Consider the following 24,174-nt stretch of genomic DNA (forward strand, 5'->3'; position numbering starts at 1 on the left):
GAATTTATCGTCTAATAAGGGAAACAAATAAAAGACAATTTAATTACATAAAAATATATAGTATGTTAAAGAGTGATAGAAAAATATCAAGTGAGCAAGTGGAAAGAGGAAGTTTTATGAAGGGATGAAGTTGTATATAAAGTGGCCAGAATGGGTTTCAAGTTTCTGCCCTAGGAGGATGAAAACAGTGGGTTTGGTTTGCATCCTCTGAAAGCCAAACCCAAAAATCAGATGGAAATGAAGAAAATTTAAGCTGAAGTAACACTTTGAGAATTATGTTCGTATGTTAGTTTGTAGCACTCTTTGGGGAAGGAGGTAGCAGAAAAAGTAATTCAATGACTCTCCAAGTTTTCAGGACAATAGCATAAAGATATTAGCACAATAGCCAATAGCCTGCATGTAAGATTGCAACCACGTTCCGTTTTCTTAAAAGTCCTGGTTTGCTTTCTTCATCCTCAATTCCAGTTCAACTGCAGTAGCTGAAGTAAAGGATCAAGTTGGACCGTGAAACAGATGCAAACTGAGATATATGACTAAGTAAGAGGCAGAGGGGGAATGCACGGAGGGCATCAATTGAGAAGGGCATCCACTTTTTGGAGATGGTTTTTAACATAAACACTGATGTTTGAAAGTTATTAATAGAAAAATACAAAAGTCCTGACAGAAGCATCCCCAAATGTCTAGGAGTCCAGAATAACCCCATTTGTTATTTATTTTTTATGGGCATGTAATTGCTTTACAATGTTGCGCTACTTTCTTCTGTTCAGCAAAGTGAATCAGCTGTATGTGAATATATATCCTTTCCCTCCCAGCCCCCTATTCCGCCCCATTAGGTAATCACAGGGCACCACGCTGAACTCTGTGTGCTATCCGGCATGCTCCCACTAGCTATCTATTTTACACCTGGTAGTAGACACACATCAATCCTAATCTCCCAGCTCATCCCATCCTCTCCTTTCCCCTCTGCGTCCACAAACCCATTCACTATGTCTGCATCTCTATCCTTGCCCTGCACATAGCTTCAGCTGCACCATTTTGTCTCGATTCCACATAAATGCATTGATAGACAATGTTTGTTTTCTCTTTCTGCGTATTTTACTTTGTATGACAGACTGTACGTCCATCCACACCTCTACAAAGGACCCAGCTTAAATTCAAGTGAGAAAAAGGACAGATCACCCTCCAGGAAGAGCGCAGCCACCAGGAGTTAACTCGGAGTGCCCGCGATGCTCCCGTGATGAACAGTGGCTGGGCGCCGAGGCAGAGTGAAGCAGCAGAGCTCACCTCCAGGGGCTGCCTGGGTGTGCGCGCTATGTCCGGTCTGAGCCTTTGAGATCTCATGGCCTGTAGCCCACAAGCCTCCTCTGTCCATGGAATTCTTCAAGTAAGAATACTGGAGGGGGTTGCCATTTCCTACTCCAGGGGATTTTCCTGACTCAGGGATCGAAACTGCATCTCTTGTGTCTCCTTCACTGGCAGACGGATTCTTCATCACTGAGCCGCCTGGGAAGCCCCAGGGGACTGCATACATGGATGCGATCCACAAACTGTGACGCGCCGCTGCCAGCAGGCTTCCTGGGACCCCTTCCCTTCTCTGACTCTGTGTCAACAATCGGGCAGAAGTGCTCTTCACACGCCAAGGACAGTAACAGGTCATCTGCTCATGCTGTGGGAAATAGGTGGTAAGACCTAACTCTTGCAGGCACTCTGCCCTCCCACCCACATTTTCTAGTTGGAACACCTGCTGCCCACTTAATCCCTGGACTAAATGTGAGGGAGGAACCGCAATCTGAGCTGTGATCTGATTTGGGCTTGTATTTACTGCCACATTTTCCTTCTTCTTTGTGCTTTGTTTACACCTGAAAAACTGGACCCTAAGTTATTGAATTATTTTTGTCATTGCTTTGTGTTTTTGTTAATGGAGGGAAGATATATAGAGAGATGGAAATGAACATTCATTGAGCATCTACTGTGTGCCAATCACTGGGCTTTACAAACTAGCACAGTTTAGTTGCTTAAGACTCTCTTTAAAAGGGTAGTAATTTCTTGGATTTACAGATGAAGATTCATGAACCTAACATTCCAGGTCCTATGCACTTTTGTTCTTTATAGCATCGGACTTTACTTCCATCACCAGTCACATCTACAACTGGATGTCATTTTTGCATTGGCTCCATCTTTTCATTATTTCTGGAGTTATTTCTCCACTCTTCTCCAGTAGAATACTGGGCATCTACAGACCTGGACAGTTCATCTTTCAGTGTCATATCTTTCTGCTTTTTCATGCTGTTCATGGGATTCTCAAGGCAAGAATACTGAAGTGATTTTATCTACTACATTATATCTACTACTATGGGCAAGAATCTCTTAGAAAAAAGTTGCTCAGTCATGTCCAACTCTTTGTGACTCCATGGGCTGTAGCATATGAGGTTCCTCCATCTGTGGAATTTTCCAGGCAAGAATACTGGAGTGGGTTGCCATCTCCTTCTCCAGGGGATCTTCCTGACCCAGGTTTGATCCCTGGGTCTCTTGCATTGCAAGCAGACTCTTTTGCTGTCTGAGCCACCAGGGAAACTCTGAAGAAATGGAGTAGCCCTCATAGTCAACAAGAGTCCAAAATGCAGTACTGGGGTGCAGTCTCAAAAATGACAGAATGATCTCTGTTCATTTCCCAGGCAAACCATTCAATATCACAGTAATCCAAGTCTATGCTCCAAACAATAATGCTGAAGAAGCTGAAGTTGAAATGGTTCTATGAAGACTTACAAGAAAAAAGATGTCCTTTTCATCATAGTGGACTGGAATGCAAAAGTAGGAAGCCAAGAGATACCTGGAGTAATAGGCAAATTTGGTCTTGGAGTACAAAATGAAGCAGGACAAAGGCTAGTAGAATTTTGCCAAGAGAATACACTGGCCATAGCAAACACCCTCTTCCAAAAACATAAGAGAAGACCCTAAATATGGACATTACCAGATGGTCAACACAAAATTCTTTGCAGCCAAAGATGTATAAGCTCTATATAGTCAGCAAAAACAAGACTGCGAGCTGACTGTGGCTCAGATCTTGAACTCCTTACTACCAAATTCAGACTTAAATGGAAGAAAGTAGGGAAAATCACTAGATCATTCAGGTATGACCTAAATCAAATCCCTTATGATTATACAGTGGAGTGACAAATAGATTCAGGGGATTAGATCTAATAGACAGAGTGCCTGAAGAACTATGGATGGAGGTTCCTGACATTGTACAGGAGGCAGTGATCAAGACCATCACCAAGAAAAAGAAATGCAAAAAGGTAAAATGGTTGTCTGAATAGGACTTACAAATAGCTATGAAATGAAGAGAAGCGGAAGGCAAATGAGAAAAGGAAACATATATCCATCTGAATGCAGAGTTCCAAAGAATAGCAAGGAGAAATAAGAAAGCTTCTTTCAGTGATCAATGCAAAGAAACAGAGGAAAACAATAGGATGGGAAAGACTAGAGATCTCTTCGAGAAGATTAGAGATACCAGGGGAATATTTCAGGCAAAGATGGGCACAATAAAGGACAGAAATGTTATAAATCCAACAGAAGCAAGAATACAAAGAAGAACTATACAAAAAAGATCTTCATGACCCAGATAACCATGATTGTGTAATCACTCACCTAGAGCCAGACTTCCTGGAATTTGAAGTCAAGTGGGTCTTAGGGAGCATCACTATGAACAAAGCTACTGGAGGTGATGGAATTCCAGTTGAGCTATCTCAAATTCTAAAAGATGATGCTATAAAAGTGCTGAACTCAATATGCCAGCAAATTTGGAAAACTCAGTAGTGGCCACAGGACTGGAAAAAGTCAGTTTTCATTCCAGTCCCAAAGGAAGGCAATCCCAAAGAATGTTCTAACTACCGCACAATTGCACTCATCTCACACACTAGCAAAGTAATGCTCAACATTCTCCAAGTCAGGCTTCAATATTATGTGAATCGTGAGCATCCAGATGTTGGGGCTGGATTAAGAAAAGACAAAGTAATCAAAGATCAAATTGCCAACATCTGTTGGCTCATCAAAAAAAACAATAGAGTTCCAGAAAGACATCTACTTCTGCTTCATTGACTATGCCAAAGCCTTTGACTGTGTGAATCACAATAAATTGTGGAAAATTCTTAGATATGGAAATACCAAATCACCTTACCTGCCTCCTGAGTAATTTGTATTCCGGTCAAGAAGCAATAGTTAGAACGAGATATGGAACAAAGATTAGTTCCAAATTGGGAAAGAAGTATGCCAAGGCTGTATATTGTCACCCTGCTTATTTAACTTCTATGCAGAGTACATCATGAGAAATGCTAGGCTGGATGAAGCACAAGCTGTAATCAAGATTGCCGGGAGAAATATCAATAACTTCAGATATGCAGATGACACTATCCTTATGGCAGAAAGTGAAGAAGAACTAAAGAGCCTCTTGATGAAAGTGAAAGAGGAGACTGAAAAAGTTGGCTTAAAGCTCAGCATTCAAAAAGCTAAGATCATGGCATCTGGTCTCATCATTTCATGGCAAGTAGATGGAAAAACAGTGGAAACAGTGAGAGACTTCAATTTTGCGGGCTCCAAAATCTCTGCAGATGGTGGCTACAGCCATGAAATTAAAAGGCGCGAGCTCCTTGGAAGAAAAATTATGACCAATTTAGACAGTATATTAAAAAGCAGAGGCATTACTTTGCCAACAAAAGTCCATTTAGTCAAAACTATGGTTTTTCCAGTAGTCATGTATGGATGTGAGAGTTGGACTGTAAAGAAAGCTGAGCACCAAAGAACTGATGCTTTCGAACTGTAGTGTTTGGAAAAGACTCTTGAGAGTCCCTTGGATTGCAAGGGTATTCAACCAGTCAATCCTAAAGGAAATCAGTACTGAATACTCATTGGAAGGACTGATGCTGAAACTGAAAATCCAATACTTTGGCCACCTGATGTAAAAAACTGACTCATTGGAAAAGACCCTTGATGCTGGGAAATATTGAGGATGGGAGGAGAAGGGGATGACAGAGGATGAGATGGTTGGGTGGCATTACCGATTCAGTGGACATGACTTTGGGCAAGCTTGGGGAGTTGATGATGGACAGGGAGGCCTGGTGTGCTGCAGTCCATGGGTCTGAACGACTGAACTGAATAGACGAAGAATCTGAGTATTAGGGAAGGTGAAAAACATGTCCAAAGTGACACAGCAGGTAAATTAGTGTTACGAAATGCTCTGGACTGTCAGATTGCAGAGCCCTGAATCTTTTCCTCCCTTAAGGATCGCATGAGGCTCTGCTGACATGTCACTCTATTTTGTTTGCAAAATGCACTGCCCTATTCAATTTCACCCAAAACCTGAGGGCTGCTAGCTTTTAGTTATAATGACAATAATCTTGCTGCCCCAAAGATTCTAGACCCCCTGGCTTCAAATCTGATTCCTAAGTGTGTTTTTTGAAAAACATTTAACACTTAATATGTCCATGGTTTAATAGAGCCGTATATGTTCATGAACCTAGTAAATTTGAAAGAAAGTATTAGCAAACTTAGTTACCTGGGAATGTCCATTCTCTTATGATTGAGTTGTTTAGCCATGACATTTCTTTTGTTTGTTTGTTTATTTGTCATGCTTCAATAAAATATTAAAATATACTAAATACTAAATCTAACAAAATATAAAAAGGATTGCAGAATCCTTGATTTGTATATATATATATATATATATATATATATATATATACACACACACATAAATGGCTTCCCAGGTTGTGCTAGCAGTAAAGAGCCCACCTTCAAATGCAGAAAATGGTAGAAAAGCTGCTTCAATTCCTGGGTTGTGGCGATCTCCCGGAGGAGGGTGTGGCAAACCACTTCAGTATTCTTGCCTGGAGAACCCCATGGACAGAGGAGTCTGGCAAGCAGATAGACTCTAATCTACACAGAAAAATAATTCCTACAAATTAAATATATATATATAAACCCATAGAAAAATAGGCAAATAATCTAAACTGACCTAGTAGTTTTGTTAAATGGAATTTAACAAATATATATATATATACATATTCATATTTCTCATGAAAATGTTGGGTTTATCTTAGAGTGAAAGATTGGCTTAACATTTAAAAAATAATTCATGCAATTAACTATATTAATATAAGATAATATTAGATGCAGGAAAAACTTGACAATTACACATTCTAGCTATATATTTATTGAGAAAATATTGCATATGCTAAAGGAACTTATTTATCTAATTAAAAGCAATCTACAAATATATCTAAACAAAGGTTATACTATCAATAACATTTTCAAAGATGTTCTGAGATCAGGAGTAAACAAGGTTGTCTGTTATTCTCGCTTCTACTGAACATTTTACTAAAGGACTACCCAACTCAGCAAAGGCAAAAATAATGTTTTAAACATTAGAACCTAAAGAAAATATATAATTGCCATTATTCATGGATGTTATTATATACATAGAAAATATGAAAAAAATCCATATATAAATTATTAGGTTTAATGAGGTTGGCAAGACTGGTGGATTCAAGGTCAATTTACTAAATTTACTTCAGTATACTGGCAACAAACAGAAAATTATATTTGAAAATTAGGTACAATTCATAGTAGCCTCAAAAATACAAAATACATAAGAATGAATCTAACAGAGAAATACAGTCTTCTATGCAGAAAATTCTAAAACATTACTGAGATAAATATACAATTAGATTTAAATAAAGAGAGGAGAAGGAGAAAACAAGTTTCCTTCAATCATGACTAATACTGTATAGATGTCAGTTATTCTCATACTGATCCAGTGATTCATAACAATCCTGCTCAATATCCCCCAAATTTTGTTTTGGAGCTTGACAAGCTAATTTTAAAATGCATATGGAAACTTAAAAGACAAGAAGAGTTAATGATTCACTTGAATAAGGTGAGAGGACTTGTTCTCTCATCTATCAAGAGCTATTATAACTACAGTAATTAAGATCATGTGATATTAGCTCAAGGTTAGACAAATAACAAATGGAATAGAATTAGAAATCTAGAAATAACCTCATGTACATAGGGACACTTGACCCTTAGCCAAGGTGACAGTGTAGAACAGGTAGACATGGTCATCTTTTCTATGGTGTTGGAAAAATCGGAAAAAATAAAATAACATATGACTTGACTCCACAAAAATAAATTTCAGAAAGATTATAGGTATACATCTGAAAGGTAGAACAGCAAAGCTTCCAGAGGATATTAATAGAATAGCTTATGATAGCTTGGAAAAGATACAAGATCCCATAAAGAAAAACATCACTCCGTTAGATCACTAAAATTAAGAACTCTTATTTGAGCTTAATTAAGACAGAAAGTGAAGAGGAAATAAAGAGCTTCTTGAGGAAGGTGAAAGAAGAAAGTGGAAAAGTTGGCTTAAAACAACATTCACAAACGAAGATTATGGCACCTGATCCCATCATTTCTTGGCAAATAGATGGGGGGAAAATGGAATCACTGACAGAATTCATTTTCTTGAGCTTCAAAATCACTGCAGACAGTCTCTATGACCATGAAATTAAAAGACACTTGCTCCTTGGAACAAAAGCAATGACAAACCTAGACAGCATATTAAAAAGCAGAGACATCACTTTGCCAACAAAGGTCTGTGTAGTCAAAACTACAGTTTTTCCAGTAGCCATGTACAGATGTGAGAATTGGACCTTAAAGAAGGCGGAGCACCAAAGAACCGATGCTTTCCAATCGTGGTGCTGAAGAAGACTCTTGAGAGTCCCTTGGACAGCAAAGAAATCAAACCAGTAAATCCTAAAGGAAATGAACCCTGAATATTCATTGGAAGGACTGATGCTGAAGCTGAAGCTCCAATACTTTGGCCCCCTGATGAGAAGAGGCAACTCATTGGAAAAGCCCTGATGCTGGGAACGATCGAAGACAGGAGGAGAAGGGGCGTTAGAGGATGAGATGGTTGGCTGGCATCACAGACTCAATGGACATGAGTTTGAGCAAACTCTGGGAAATAGCGAAGGACAGGGAAGCCTGGCATACTGCCATTCACGGGGTCACAAAGCGTCAGTCATGACTTAGCGACTAAACAACAGCAACAACAGAGTGAATAAAGAAACAATAGGATAGATAGGAGGTATTTACAACACATAATACAACTAAGGGTCTAACCTTTATAGAAAGAAGAATTCCTACCAATAACAATATGTAGATAAACCAATAGGCAAAAGATCCTAGCTAATCTAGTAGCTGATTTTGTGGTATGGAGGCACAGATTTGTTTTAATTTATTATAGATGGTTTTGCCTCCTTTCTTTTTGAAATGAGAAATATAACATATGTACAGGAAAGAGCATAAGAAACTTGAAAACTCAAAAGTTTCTCACATTTTATAATTCATTGTATGAATTTAGTAACTTATCTTTCTACTATTGCTATTCATTTGGAAAGTTTCTAGTTTTCAAATATTGTGAATAATGCTGCTATGATCCTGAAATATGTTTTGGTATATAATTTGTTCATGTGCTTCTGCAAGATAAACATCTAGGGGCGAAATTGCTGAGTCCAAGGATATGGGTATGCAACCTCAAATGCTAGTAGATAAAAGTAAAATGGTTTCCCAAATATTTGCATATATTTGCATTCCCACCAGCACTGCATCAACCCCTTGCTAACATCTGATATTGTCAAGATTTTTCAATTTGAGGCATTCTGCAGTTGTGTATGGAATCCTATTGTTGGTTAGTGGGTATTTCCTCAATTTCTAATGGAAATTAATGAACTGTAGGCCCACATAACAACCTGAAAGAATCGCAATGGAATATAATATTGATATAAACGCCAAATGCAAAATAATTAAATCTATAGTGTTTATGGATGCTTGCTGCAGAGATAAAACTATAAAGAAATGTATGAATATGGTTATTGAAACAGTATGAGAGGTGGTTATCCTTTGGGGGGAGGGAGATGAGTATAGGGACCCAGCTGCGGACTCTGGGTTCTGGTGATTTTTTTTTTTTAACATGAATAGTGCCTACACAGGTAATCATTTTGTAATATATCATTAAGCAGTTTTGTATTGTGAACTTTAGGAACACAAAATTGAATCAAATGTTAAAAGGAAATAAATCCTTCAACAAATGAACTCAGCTGATACATGGAAAGAGGATAATGTCTAACTGTGCTAGTTAAACTGCAGAATAAACAGGAAAATACCAGCTAATCGCCCTTCTCTCCAAGCACTGTGGCAAACTGGCTTAGCTGACATGAATCCCTTGAGAAACGCAGGTGGTCAGAATACCTCTTCAGTGAAATTTTGAGGTTTCTGGGCAAGAGGGAAAACAGTGTTTCATGTTTCAGATAGAGCCTTAGGTCTGAGCTAGGCCTAATAGCTATGTCCAAATAAATAGGCAACCCGATGCAACTCAAGGAACAGCTAAGGCAGGTACTAGAAGCTAGGGCGGAAGTCTATGTCTTTTAGAACTAAAGACAATTATATCAAGGAATGACAAAGCAAAATGCATAACCTGAAAGGCCATCATTGTGAATATTAAAGAAGCCGGACTGTGACTAGCACTGGCGTGTTCCTTCATTTTGCAAGTGTACAAGCCAGGTTTGTACACAAAACCCTGGAACCTTGACCTTTAACATTTCTTTGGAAAGAAGCATCAAATGTCATCCTTGTATTCAGAACAGCTTAGGGTCCCAGCCAGCTTGCATGAGTGGGGCTCTCAGGTCCAGGAAGGGTAAATCATAGGTGTCACAGCCCAGGAGGGATGTCTCCAGGGATGGGACAGAGCTGGCAAGGACCCCCAGCGCCACAGCCCTGGGTACGCCGACCTGTGCAGTGATGAAAAGCTAAGAAGACATGGTCTCGTGACTCATCTCTGAGTTTAGAGAAACTGTGAAGTCAGAAATGAAAAGAAAGTTGTTGTTTGGGAGGAAAATTATGATTAATGTAGGGAAAGGCTGAAAAGAAGACAACATGATGTTATAGGAATTTTTATGATGCCCCCAAAGTATCATTTTCCCAGGGCTTCGACTTTTCAAATGCTCAGCATTTCTTATTGTGGCTGCCCAACCGGTTTTGTGTCAAGAATCTTGTAGTTTCTTCAGGGAGGCTGTTTGCCTGTCTTCATATCACTCATGGAGCCCGAGTGAGGGTTCAATGATTTGAGCTTCTAGGAGAGATCAATAATTTTATGTTCCATGAATGATCAAGTACTGTATCCACTGTGACAGACTTATATTATCAGCATACAAGCAATATGGAGCTCATTAACAATGTCAGATTCAGTCGCTACAATTTGAAAATGCATGAGACACCCAACCCCCAATCACCGCCAGCGAGGAGACAGCAGCTTATCTGTAATCACAGGGACTGCAAACTATTTCCCTCTAAGACAAGCAGTTATACTTTCGTCTGTTTTCATAATGGGCTTCCAGCAGGCTAAAAACCCCAAACTCGTTCTCAGCTCTCTGAAGTCCCCCCTCTTTTTGTGAGTTCTTCCTTTGCTGTCTGTGGCCTCTCCCAAGTGTGTATGGAATTTGCCCAAATTTCATTTCATTTTTTGATTGTCTGCCAGCCAGATAATAACAGGCATCTGATCAAGGGTTGAGTTAAGCACTCCATCCAGCAGTATTTATGCAACATAAATTATTCATCCAGTACCACCCTGGACAGATCGCGCTTTGATTATACAGTTTTTTTTCCATCCATTCATTTACCAGACTAGCTGAGATCATGGGGGATCAGAGGAGCCACGCTTGTGAATAGATAATGAACTCGGGCTCTTCACCCTGTGTCCTCCGCTCCCGTTTTGGTGGTGAGCTCTCCATCAAGGGCCTTTGTGAAGATCAAATGAGGTGATAGATGTGAAAGTTCTTTAAATGGTAAATGTACTGTATAAATAGACGCAGTTGTCCTTGGGAAGTACACACTTCATGTGAATGCTTTGGGGTCACATAGATCTGCCTTTGAACGCCAACCAGTTGTGTGACCCTGGGGAACAGCTTAAGCAATTTGAGACTCAGCTTTGTTGTTTGTAAAATGAGACCAATAGCCATCTCTCAGGATGGGTGAAAGGATGCAGTGAAATCACACCTGTGCAAAGCTAGGATGTCTGGCTACAGCAAGTATTCAATAAAGAATCTTCTCTAGCATGTGTGTGTGTGCTCAGCCATATCCTGCTTTTTGCAAACCCATGGACTGTAGCCCACCAGGCTCCCCTGCCCATGAACTTCTTCAAGCAAAATACTAGAGTAGATTGCCATTTCTTTCTCCAGGGCATCTTCCCAACCCAGGGATCAAACCCACTTCTCTTGAGTCTCCTGCACTGGCAGGCAGATTCTTTACCACTAGCACCACCTGGGAAGTAGTCTTTTGATCTTTGATGGCACTTCTCATTTTGAGGCACCATGGATATCATTATTTTTTGTTTCTCTTTCTTTATTATGCATATATGCTTTTGCTGCTGCCAGTTCAATTCTAATTTCCTAAAAGGCGACAGTTTTTACTTTCTTAACTTCCTCCTCTCCCAGGGCCAAACACAGTGCCAAGTGTACGCATGTTATTTCATTGATTGCAGGAGTCCACAGATAGCTATAAAAGTGGAATTTCTATTCAGCAGATGTCTTTTCTTTGTATCTACTCTTCTACTCCTAAGTAGGAAGCCTTATGCTTACTACAAAAGACGCAGTCCATGCACATGGGCAGACTATATAATAGGAAAATGCCTCAGATAAGAATACAGGTGCTTTCACTAATCTGACAGCAAAACCATCACAACCTGGAGAGGTGATCCATGAATGATTGCATGTGAACAACAAAAAAGATTGATTCCTACACCCTTCAAGTGTTCAGCTTACTAAGATGACCCATGATGTATTAGGGAGCATGTGTCATAATTTCATGCAATTAAACACTAAAAGTTAGAGCTATTGTCTTGTATATCAATTACTTTGCAGGGCTAACTGTGATTTGAGGAGACCGGGGAAAATAAAAATCTGGGTCACTTCTTTAAAAAAGAACAGAAAGAGCATGCCATTATAAGTACTAAACTTAAAAATAATAATAATAATTGATACAAATGAATTTATATAGAAAACAGAAATAGACACATAGACATAGAAAACAGACTATGAGAAATAATAAATGCTGGAGAGAGTGTGAAGAAAAGGGAACCCTCTTGTACTGTTGATGGGAATGCAAAGTGATATAACCACTATGGAGAACAGAATGGTGATTCCTTAAAAAACTGGGATTAAAACTACCACATGACTCAGCAGTCCCATCCTGGGCGCTTACCCTTAGGGCACCATAGCTGAAAGAGACACGTGCTCGCCACTGTCCACTGTAGCGCCGTTTATAATAGCTGGGATACAGAGGCAACCTAGACGGCCGTTGGCAGATGGATGGCTAAAGAGGCTGTGGTACATACAGCTATGGAGTATTGCTCAACTATGAAGAGGAGCACACGTGAGTCGGTTCTAATGAGATGGGTGAGCCTAGAGCCTACTCCACAGAGCGAAGCAAGTCAGAAGGAGAAAGACAAATATCGGGTGTTAACTCATATATATACGGGCTTCCCTGGTGACTCAGATGGTAAAGAATCCCCCACACGTGGGAGACCTGGGTTCGATCCCTGAGTTGGGAAGACCCGCTGATGAAGGCACGACAGCCCACGGCAGGCTTCCTGCCTGGGGAAGCCCCGCGGACAGAGGAGAGCTGCCGGCTACTCTCCCCGGGGTCGCAGAAAGGCGGACGGCACTGGGCGCTCAGCAGAGCAGGCAGCTCGGAAGCTAGGGAGACGCTGCCGATGGCTCTATTCGCAGGGCAGCGGAGGAGATACAGGCAGAAAGGACGGAAGTTAGGTCACAGCTGGGGCGGGGAGGGGGTGGCAAAGCGGCCTGGAAGCACGGGCGTTCCGTGTGTAAAGTGGAGGCCGGGGAGCTTGCTGGGTAGTCAGGGAACCCAAAGCTGCTGCTCTGCTTGCTCGCTCGGTTCCGTCTGACCCTTTGGGACCCTGTGGACTGCAACCTGCAAGGCTCCTCTGCCGGGGGATTCTCCAGGCCGAGAATACTGAAGTGGGTGCCTTGCCCTTCTACAGGGTACCTTCCCAACCCAGGGGTCAAAGCCAGGTCTCCCGCATTGCAGGTGCACTCACTGCCATCTGAGTCACCAGGCTCTCTGCCGCAGGGATTCTCCACGCCGAGAATACTGAAGTGGGTGCCATGTCCTTCTCCAGGGTACCTTCCCATCCCAGGGGTCAAAGCCAGGTGCACTCACTGCCATCTGAGTCACCAGGCTCCGTGACAGTTTAGCAGTGTGGGGTGGGGAGGGGAGTGGGAGGGAGGTTTCAGCAGGACGGGACTTGTGTATGCCTGTGGCTGATTCATGCTGGTGTATGGCAGAAACCATCACACTGTTGTAAAGTAATTATCCTCCAATGAAAAATAAAATAAAAGTGAAAAATAGAAGAGAACAAAACTTATGGTTACTAGATTGGAAAGGAGGGGAGGGATAATTTAGGACTTTGAGATTAGCGTGCCGTGCAGCAGATGCAGGAGATGTGGGTTCAATCCTTTGGTCACGAAGATCCCTGGACTAGGAGCCACTCCAGGCAACCCACTGCAGCATTCCTGCTTGGAAATTTTCATGGACAAAAAAAAAAAAAAAAATTTTCATGGACAGAGGAACCTAGCGGGTTACAGTTTATGGGATAGCAAAGAGTCGGACATGACTGAGCACGCGTGACTGTATATAAAATAGATAACCAACAAGGACCTTCTGTGTAGCAGAAGGAAATATTTTCAGTATTTTGTAATAACCTGTAAGACAAAGCTGAAAAAAGGTGCCTTATAACTGACTCACTTCACCGTATAGCAGAAACTAACACATTATAAGCTAACAGTACATCAATTAAAATATATAAATAAATGTGGTTTGAAAGTACTGAAATACTTATACAAGTGTTTTTCTTTCTTCTCGGTGTTTTCGACCTGTTGTGTTTCTCACTGAGTGTCACGTTCCATCGGGAAGGGAATGCTGCCCAGTGAGCGCAGACCCTCGCGGGCGCCCATCGAGCCTCCTGTGACTGGGGGAGTGGACCCGTTGAGGCAGCTTCCCCTCCTTCCCGCAGCCCGTGTAAGCCCCAAGCTCAGACCTCAGCGGGAAAGTCAGTGTACCGGTCCCACGGCCCGCACGCCAGCCTGTGGAGGATGAGCGACCCCAAGGGATTGTGAGGTCTGTTCCAGGGCAGGCTAGGTACCGCATAGGGTGTGTGCAAGAGATCTGCCTCCGCTGGGCTGTCGGCCTCATAGCCTCGGGCTCACCCACCTGGGGCAATGACAACTCTGTCAGGTCCCCCCTGGAGACGCCGTAAAGTGAATGCTCATAGTCACCTCTCCCTAGGTATGTGCTCATGTTACTGCCCTGAGGGGAGGGTGGTGCCTGTCCTTGTGTGGGAGTCAGGGGGCGCCTGGGGCGTTAGGAGGTGAGGAAGAAGGCAGGCACCCTAACGCGATTTGTGAGCCCAGCTCTAAGCTCTCTGCAAGTGTGTCTTTGTCCCAGTGGACATCACTTGCAAAGACAAAATTATTAATAATTTCAAGGGTGCCCAGGGAGAGACCCTTAAGACCGTGAAGCTCTGTGTGAACATGGTAGTTGCACATTCATAAAACTTTCTCTGATTCCCTTGTATTGCTATGTTTTCTGGAACCAATTTCCTTGCAGTCAAGGTATAAGTTATTGCTTAATACTTCTCAAAAATTCTTCTTTTGTGCTTTTAATGTGATGGTGGGCTGGTACTAATCTGATTTGTTAGAATGTAAAGAGGATACACGCTTAAATGAAAGAGTAAGGAAATCTCCTGTAAGGAATGTACATGAACTTTAGGATCTCAACTTGGAAAAAAATATTTTCTGATTACATTTTAGTTTCTGAAATGTATTAAGGGAATCACTATCGTATCTGTACTGAAAAGGTGATTCCCACTGCAGAGTTTCTAGCTGGTGTGTGACAGAAAGCAGCACGTTATGTGACAAGTCGTTTCTACTGTCATCTATAAAGCTGGGAATCATTATTCTGAATGTATTAAGATAATCTGTATAGACAGTCTAATATGTATATGATAAAGTAGCATTTCCCCTTCTTGTCTGAGAAATGACTCAAAAGCATAAGGAAGAGGGATAAGAAATGCAAGCTATGTTACAACAAAAATAATATAGAGATGAAGTAAGAGAGAAAGGTTGGGACGGCAAAAGGATTAGAAAGTGGAAGTAGTCTTCTGAGCTCCTTGTCTTATATAATGACGGTTGTGAAACACTAACATTTGAAGTAATAGAGGAATGCTGCTGCTGCTGCTAAGTCGCTTCAGTCGTGTCCGACTCTGTGCGACCCCATAGACGGCAGCCCACCAGGCTCCCCCATCCCTGGGATTCTCCAGGCAAGAACACTGGAGTGGGGTGCCATTTCCTTCTCCAAATAGAGGAATGGAGGGATCGGTGTATTCAGAGTGACGCAGGTGAACTCTGAGAGAGAGAACATAATAAACCAAAGCCAGGTGGTGACAGGTAAGTGTAAGGTAGAGAAAAGACTAATTTAACTATCGGTCATAGCCAGAGGTCAGAATCAGATGTCTTTAAGGAAACAGAGTATTAAAGATATATAAAGTTATATATAGAGTATATATATATGAAGTTTATATAAAGATATCTCTAAAGTTAATCACTAGAATAAAACTATTAAATTTCCAAATTTAATTATTAAAAATAATTTACTCTGATACACATATGCATATATATGTATGTGTGCATATATAATATACATATGATAATTTATACATATATATTATCATGTGATTATATATATATGTACATAAAACTCATGATTGAGTTAGTTGCTCAGTCTTGTCCGACTCCTTGTGACCCCATGAACTATAACCCTCCAGGGTCCTCTATCCATGAAATTCTCCAGGCAAGAAACTAGAGAGGGTAGCCATTCCCTCTCCAAGGAATCTTCCCAGATCAGGATTTGAATCCAGGTCTCCTGCATTGCAGGCAGATTCTTTACTATCTGAGCCAATAGGGAAGCCCATAAAAATGACATATATATCACACACACACACACACACACACACACACACACACACACACACATTTATCACTAAAATAAGGCCAATAAAATACAGATTGTTTGGAAAAATATTTTTGCAAAGTCATAAGAAACACAATTATATCAGAAACTGTTTAAAGGACTACAAAAACACATTAATCCATGCAATAATATCTATAGAGTTAAACACACCTACTAAAAGAAGCAAACATCCCAAGATTAAATAAAAGCAAACCCCAGCTCCATATTGTATCTGAGGAACACACCTGAAACAAACCATTCAGAGAGTTTGAAAATAAGATAATGAGCAAAGGTGAACAGGAATGCACCGAGGCAACTTTGTGAGGCAGGAGATTCATTTCCTAGATTTCCCTGTCTTCTAAGAGTCTAGTAACAGAAGGTCACGTGAGGCAAACTGAGAAGGGGCTTGGATTTTCTGGATGCTTCTCAATAGTCAGAGTGAAGACAGACAGACACTGTGGAGCCCATCGCTCTTCCCTCCAGACCCCGCTCTTCCCCCTCACTGCTGGCTCCGATAAGCCTCAGTGCGCCCAGCTCCTCCGCAGAGGCTGGCTGCGAAGCCACGAGGGGACCCGGCTTCCTCTCTCTAAGGGCTCCTTTAACAGAGTCAGCCGAGTCAGGCCGGCTGTCCAGGTCAGTCCCTGGCGGGGTAGAGCAGGCGCCAGGACAGGCAGCCCGAAGGATGGAGAAGGTGCGATCCTGTCCCATGAAGCAGGGCTCCCCCTCCCCTGGGTTCCCAGGGCCCACCCTGGGATGGCGGTGGCTGAACATGCTCGACTTCCCAGAGGTGTCCGAAAGCTCCCACTGCCCACTGCAGTGGCGTTTGAAGAGGGCTGGTTAGTGAGGACACCTCTGACTTCTGACCCAAACAAGAAGATATATAAGGAAAGAAAAAAGCAGAGGGTATGGAAAAATACACAGAAACAAATGAATGATAGACTATAATTCTCCTCTTTTATTCCATGAAAAATCAAGTGGACAAAAAAAGGGTATATAGGTGACTTATGTTTGTGCGCTAAGTCCCTTCAGTCCTATTTGACTCTGACCCCACGGACTCCTCTGTCCATGGGACTCTCCAGCTAAGAATACTGGAGTGGGTTGCCATGCCTTCTTCCAGGGCATCTTTACGACCCAGGGGTTGAACCCATATCTCTTATGTCTCCTGCACTGGCAGGCAGGTTATTTACCACTAGCACCACCTGGGAAGCCCAAATAAATGACTTAAACAATGCAATTTTTTTTTAAGTAATGTAATTTTTAAAGTAGACAATAATAGATCTATCTATTTTAACCTCTGATAACTGATAACTGGTAACTGAAATGATCCACAGAAACTTCTAAATGACTGACGACAAAGAGTGTATGAATATATATTCTCCAAAATAAAAATAATGCAAGCAATACTATCTGATCATGATGAAGCAAAGCTGGAATTAGCATAAAAGCCAGAAAATCAATTGATTCTACCTCTGGTAAATTAAATAACAACAGCAGAAGACAGCAGCATAGTAAAACAATTCCTGGGCTAAACAGTAAATGTTAGATACTAAAAAAGGCAGAATATCAAGAAAATGACAATGATGAACACAACAGATATTAAATTGAAAAGATCCAGAAAAAAGCTGATAGAAAATGCAAACTACTATCAAAATACCACTTTTTAATAATCAGACCTGAATAGATCAGATAGATTAATAAAATAATTCTCATGAGAATGTTTGGAAAAAGCCAGTCTTTTAACTGCTGATTGGCCTATTGGTGCCAGTGCTATAGAGGACAATTTAGTAGTGTCTCTAAAAAATAATGAGTGGTCATATGTTTTGACTCATGCAATTCCACTTCTAGACATTTTTATACACATATTCAAACACTTGCAAGCTTTCTATGGTACAAAGTTATTTACTGAAACATTGTTTCAACGGCCATGATTTAAATACCCATTAGTGTTGGATGAGTTATAGAATTTATGATATATTTACAAAGTGTTGTATTGTGCATATTAGGAAAGAGAGAAGTTTATATACTTTGATCTAAAGAGATCTCCTTAGTATGTCACTAAATGAAAAAAAGCAAGACGCAGTACAGTTCATTGGTATGCCACTATGTGTAATAAAAATGGAGGAAACATTTTATATACTTGTATAATAACTCTTAAAGGTACACAGTAGACAAAAATTGGTTCTTCTCAGATAACATACTTGGTTTTCTAGGGATAGGTATGTCAGGAGACTTCTCTGTGTATCTTTATATACATTTCTAACTGTGTGCAATGTGATTATACTAATTTTTCAAAAATAAATAAAATAAGGATAACAGCAACCCCCTTCCCAACAAAGCTCTCAGGATGATGAGCAACAGTGTTTCATGGAATGATAAAGTAATGGACTGCAATTAGGATCAGGACTGGGGAATTTTGCATCACTTTTAAAGTCTCTCTTATTTATACCAACTGTCAGACCATAGGAGTATATTCTGCATGTGTTGATCAGGGAATAGGAAGGCTAAAGAAAGATCTTAGAAAACTTCAGTGTATTGCCAAAGATGTCACTGTGTATCATTTGGTAAAGAGTTCTGCTGTTTCCTGAATCTAAAAAGAACCCACTATTATTTGTGTGCATTTTAACTCATACAAATGAGTACACAGTATTCTTGTATCACGTCAGTCACTCTTCTATGCAAACGTGACGTGGATATTCCATCATCCTCTGAGTTCCTTGTATCTCATAAGGTGTTCATGTCCATCTGCAACCTGGGTGACCTCTGTACCTGGACTCACCGTCCCTTCATCCCGTATGAATCCTACATGCTAATTAGACAGAAATATTAACACCCATCCACTGGCAAACATATGCTGCTTCCCTGAATCCTCTATTATCTCATCCTACTGCTCACAGGCAGACTCTCCCATTTACTCCCTCCTTGCCCATTTCTGCCTTTTGAGATCACTCCCACCCTGAAAGTCCAGTCTTGTATGCTCTTCGGGCTCTCCAAGTTCTTCAAGACCCATCTGACTCCTCCATCTGCTAACACTCCCAACACCCTGAAAACCCTGCTGCTCTTAGCATTCAATTTACCGTATGCTTCACCTGTGTTCTTATTGATACGCACCTCTGCTTTCTCCTTTGAGTTTATAAATCTCTTCAGGTGGAGGAGATTTAATTACTACTCTTCATAGCAATCAATAGGTTTTCCTATTCAAAGTACAGCTTTTTCTCTCAATTATTTTATTTTATTTTTATTTATTTAGTACATGATCTTTACTATAATTCATGAGTATATTAGAACCTGAGAGGGAAACTCTTTATTATGACATCTAGATTCTCATGGGTATCTGCTTTCCACTTGATAGAAAATCAGTGGTTTACTTGGAAAAATTATATGATCTCAAGAATTTGTTTTAAAATAATGTATAAGACAGAAAGTTGATGAGGCCTATGAAACATGGAGTCTATAATTTATAAAACAAAGACATAATGACATGAAGTTCATTGTATTTTTATTCTTCCTTAAAAATAGTAAAAAAGGTAAAGATTTTAAATGTTGATGACTTAGCCAAGAAGTATGGCCATACAGGAAAGTTGAGAAGGTAGTTAATAACTAGAGGAGGATGAGGGTCTAAAGAGGTTGGGATATATACATGCTTTACTTATTATTATGATCAACTGTATTTTCTTCAGATTTATTCAGATATAGTTGGCATACAGCACTGTTTAAATTTGAGGAGCAGAGTTTAGTGATTTGATATACATAGATCATGAAACAATCACCCCAATAAGCTATACTAAGTGAAATAAACCATAGAGAGGAAGACAAATGCTGTGTGAACTCACTTGTATGTAGAATCTTAAAAAAAAACCCTTTAACTGATAGGTCAGCTATAGCTGGATAATATGTGCAATAAATTATATATTAGTAATCTATATTTGCATATAAATATGTAAAGATGTTGGTCCTTTGGATAGTTCTTGCATGTGCAGATAGAAGAGTGAAAAATACTGAACTGATTTAGTTTTGAAATTAGTTTTTATTGGCGAATAGCTGCTTTACACTGTTGTGTTAGTTGCTGCTATGCAACGTAGTAAATCAGCCATATGTGTACACGTGGCCCCTCGTTTTTGGATTTCCTTCCCATTTGGGCCACCACGGAGCACAGAGGAAAATTCCCTGAGCTGTATATACAGTAGGTTCCCACTAGTTATCTATTTCACAGATAGTATCACTGGTAATGAGCTAACACTGTGGGCTTTGAATGCACCAGACCATGGTCTTAGATGCGTTACCAGATTTATCCCATTTCTATTGTATGATTATATATTATATTAAAAAGCAGCATTGTGAAGTAGGCAATATTTTTAAACCAAACTCATAGGTGATTTGCCTTCAGCCCAGCAACATTCTGTAATTTTACCAGGCTAGATTTCTCCAAGGGAATAGCAGGTAGTTTCCAGAGCACAGTTAGATCAAATTTCACCAGAAGGTTCTTGGAACTGAAGGTTGAGGTTTTTCTCACACTGGAATGAATGGAATGAGGGTAAAGAGAAAGACAGGCAGGATGCATAGCTTTCTCACTACTTTGGGTCCATTCTGTGAATTCTGTTGGTGTTGTTTTTCCCTGCAGCAGAATAGGAACTGAATCTTCAAATGATTCAGTGCTCTTCCCAAGGCATGACCACAGAGCCGATGAGTGGGCAGAGCTGGGACGAAGACCCGAGTCACACGGCTTCTTGGCCTGTGTCCCTTCCACCTGCAAAACCAGCCTGAGCCCAGGATGGGACTGGGCCCTGAGGATGCCTTTATTTTATTTTTCTGCAATTTTCCCTGTTAGTTTCTTCATTTGTTTCACGTAACAGTTTACTTATTTTTTTTTTTTTTTTTTTAATTTCTTTGAAAAGTGGCCCAAGGGACTTGAATAAATGCCTTTGGCATTGTTTTTAATATTTGCAAAACAGAACTCAAAGGGCCCCCTTTTAAAAATTCAATGCATTTTGCTTCCTTGATATTTAATCTTATTTTAGGTGGTGATGGAGAAGATTTGGAAGCCTTGGGGTTTAGAAGGAGTTCAGCGTGGGAGAAGGTCTTGGATACCCTTAACGTTGGCAGTAGATCCTAGAAGACTTATAAGCATTCATTTCTGTTGGTGGCAGAGGCCTGTCAGTGATTCTGTTAGGTAATCCGTCAGCTCTTCAGAGGGAAAAGGTATAGCAAAGCTATAGTTGGTTTGAGACAGAAATACTGCCTCTGTTAAAAGGAGCATATGTCTAATAAAAATCAACCTAATTCTGTCTGGAAAAAGGCCTGAAACAAATGATCAACGCGGGGTGGCCATTTAAGTTTTTGTGTTGATAATGTTGATCTGCTGTTTCTGTCTTTGTCCAAACATCAGGCATGTACTCGCATAGCTTCCTGGCATTCTGGCCTATGGGTTTATTAAAACTGGAGTGAGTGAATCATTGAATTAAACAAATTTTCAAGTTCAACTTTGGAATCTCTTCTATAACCAATAAATGCCTTATCTGGATTTCTCTTTACTGCCTTCACCTAAGCAGAAGGAGGCTGCCCTAAACCCCTCATCCACCTCACACACCTTCTATCTGTGTGGTTGTACATCCCTGGCCCACCCTTGCCTGGGATTCTTTGCTTCTAATATTTACTTTTATACATTTCCTCGACTGTGCCGGATCATAGTTGGGGCATCCGTGAACTTTGATCTTTGTTGCAGCATATGTGGAATCTTTTGTTGTGGTGTGTGGGATCTACTTCCCTGACCAGAGACGGAACCTGGGACCCCTGCATCGGGAGCGCAGAGTCTTAGCCACTGTTCCACCAGGAAAGTCCCTCTTTTGTTTCTTTTCAGTCTTGTTCTTTCAGGCTGACCTACCTGGGAATCAGCAGCACATTGGAGGACAACAGCGGATGGGTGGTGGAGAATTCTTGTTACAAGTGTGAGGTCTGATGTCAGAGAAGTTGCTTGAGTTTGGAGTCTGGTTCTTTCACTCAGTATATGTAAATTTGAGCAAGACACTTAATTTTTCTTGTTTTCTCATTTAATAAATGGGGTTAGTACTTGCTTTTGAAAGGAAAAAGGAATATTATATGCATAAAGCAGTTAAAACCATCAATGTATTGTAGTATGTGATCAAAAATGTTAGCTAGGATTATTTGCATTGTCATGGGTGACATTATTACTGGGACCCATCCCAGGACTTACTTATCTCCCTGACACCTGTGATCCAAGTTTGACCAAGTTCTGTGTGTCCTGCCCCTTTCTAGTTAAAGCACATGTAACAGGAAGGGTGGCTACTAATGGACTCTTCCCATGGTGCTGCTTCATAACCTGTGGGCTCCTGCAAGCTCAGTGAGCATCATAACTTCCCTTGAACTTGATCTGGACGGGCCTGATAACCTATGTGAGCCTGCTTCTTCTGACTCCAAAAATCCTGAGTCCGCCTTTTGATCCTCAAGACAATGCCTTCCTGTCCTGGGCTCACTCCTACACTGCATTCCACAATCTTGGTCTAACTGCTGGGTCTGCAGAGCACTCCCCTCCTCATCAATGGAAGGCTTCCTATGGTGGGCATCTCCACTTCAAGGAAAGGACTTTCTTTCTACAATCTGCAAATACCTGCGACAACAATCACATGTGAAGCCTTTTCTTCATCTGATGGCATCTAACAACCCTAGAATGGACCTAGAATGGGCCACACTGGACCTTAACTGTGGACGTAATGTGACTTTAGCTTTGCTGATTGTCTTTTTTTTCTTCTTGCTCCCTGAACCTGTGACCATGTGACTGGATTTGTTTCCAGCCGCGTGAAGGCTTTTAAGTTACAAATGGTTGCTCACACTCCTGCCACTGCGGCAGCTTTCTCCAACTGCTACTTGGGGCCCCTGGATCAGAGACTCTCAACATGAGGTTTAGGAGAATATGTTGCCTCAGCAATTTAGGGATGATGCCCCTTTCCCTAGGCAACATAATTCTCCTAAAAGGAAAGAGAGGAATGAGAGGATAACAGATAGGAAGGATGCTGCTGTGGCTGCTGCTAAGTCGCTTCTGTCGTGTTCGACTCTGTGCGACCCCATAGACGGCAGCCCACCGGGCTCCCCCATCCCTGGGATTCTCCAGGCAAGAACAGTGGAGTGGGTTGCCATTTCCTTCTCCAATGCATGAAAGTGAAAAGTGAAAGTGAAGTCGCTCAGTCATGCCCAACTCTTAGCAGTCCCATGGATTGCAGCCTACCAGGTTTCTCCATCCATGGGATTTTCTAGGCAAGAGTACTGGAGCGGGGTGCCATTGCCTTCTCTGATAGGAAGGCTACGGGTCTCCAAATGGAGGAAATAGGCTGCAAGTGTCAGACATTTTTTCTCTCTCTCTTAAGCGGCAGGAGGAAACAAACTACAAGTGTCAGATTTTTTACTTCCCTGATAGCTCAGTTGGTAAAGAATTCCCCTGCAATGCAGGAGACCCCAGTCCAATTCCTGGGTTGGGAAGATCCCTTGGAGAAGGGATAGTCTACCCACCCCAGTATTCTTGGGCTTCCCTCATGGCTCAGCTGGTAAAGAATCTGCCTGCAATGTGGGAGACCTGGGTTCAATCACTGGGTGGGGAAGATCCCCTGGAGAAGGGAAAGGCTACCACCTCCAGTATTCTGACCTGGAGAATTCCATGGACTGTATAGTCCACGGGGTTGCAAAGAGTCAGACACGACTGAGCGACTTTAAATGTAAACATAAATAAGAAGGGAATGCCTAAGGCATTTCAAAAGCTGTCCTCTTATTCTGTTTTTCCACTCCATTGCATCTCATGATTCTTGATTCTTCAGCTCAATTTCCCAAATTTCAACTGTCATCTCACTTCTGGGGAGGAAATTAGTGTGGTACAATGTACAGACCTAGAAACGGGTGCCAGACTCTGAATAGTGCTAGGTTTGAATCCTTCCTAAATCTGCCCCTTACTTATTATACTTGTTGCTTATTCTATGCAATTTTTCATAACTTATTTTATTTCTCTGCACTTAAGTTTTCTGTAATATACAC

At 41.1% G+C, this 24,174-nt stretch overlaps 1 protein-coding gene across 2 annotated transcripts in view; it reads right to left on the bottom strand.

The window, feature by feature from the left end:
- CNTNAP5 (contactin associated protein family member 5) overlaps positions 1–24,174 on the bottom strand; it is a 970,694-nt gene that overhangs the window by 865,555 nt on the left and 80,965 nt on the right. The window lies entirely within an intron of this gene.

This window comes from Muntiacus reevesi, chromosome 3, assembly GCF_963930625.1.
Source record: "Muntiacus reevesi chromosome 3, mMunRee1.1, whole genome shotgun sequence".
In the NCBI taxonomy this organism is placed as follows: domain Eukaryota; kingdom Metazoa; phylum Chordata; class Mammalia; order Artiodactyla; family Cervidae; genus Muntiacus; species Muntiacus reevesi.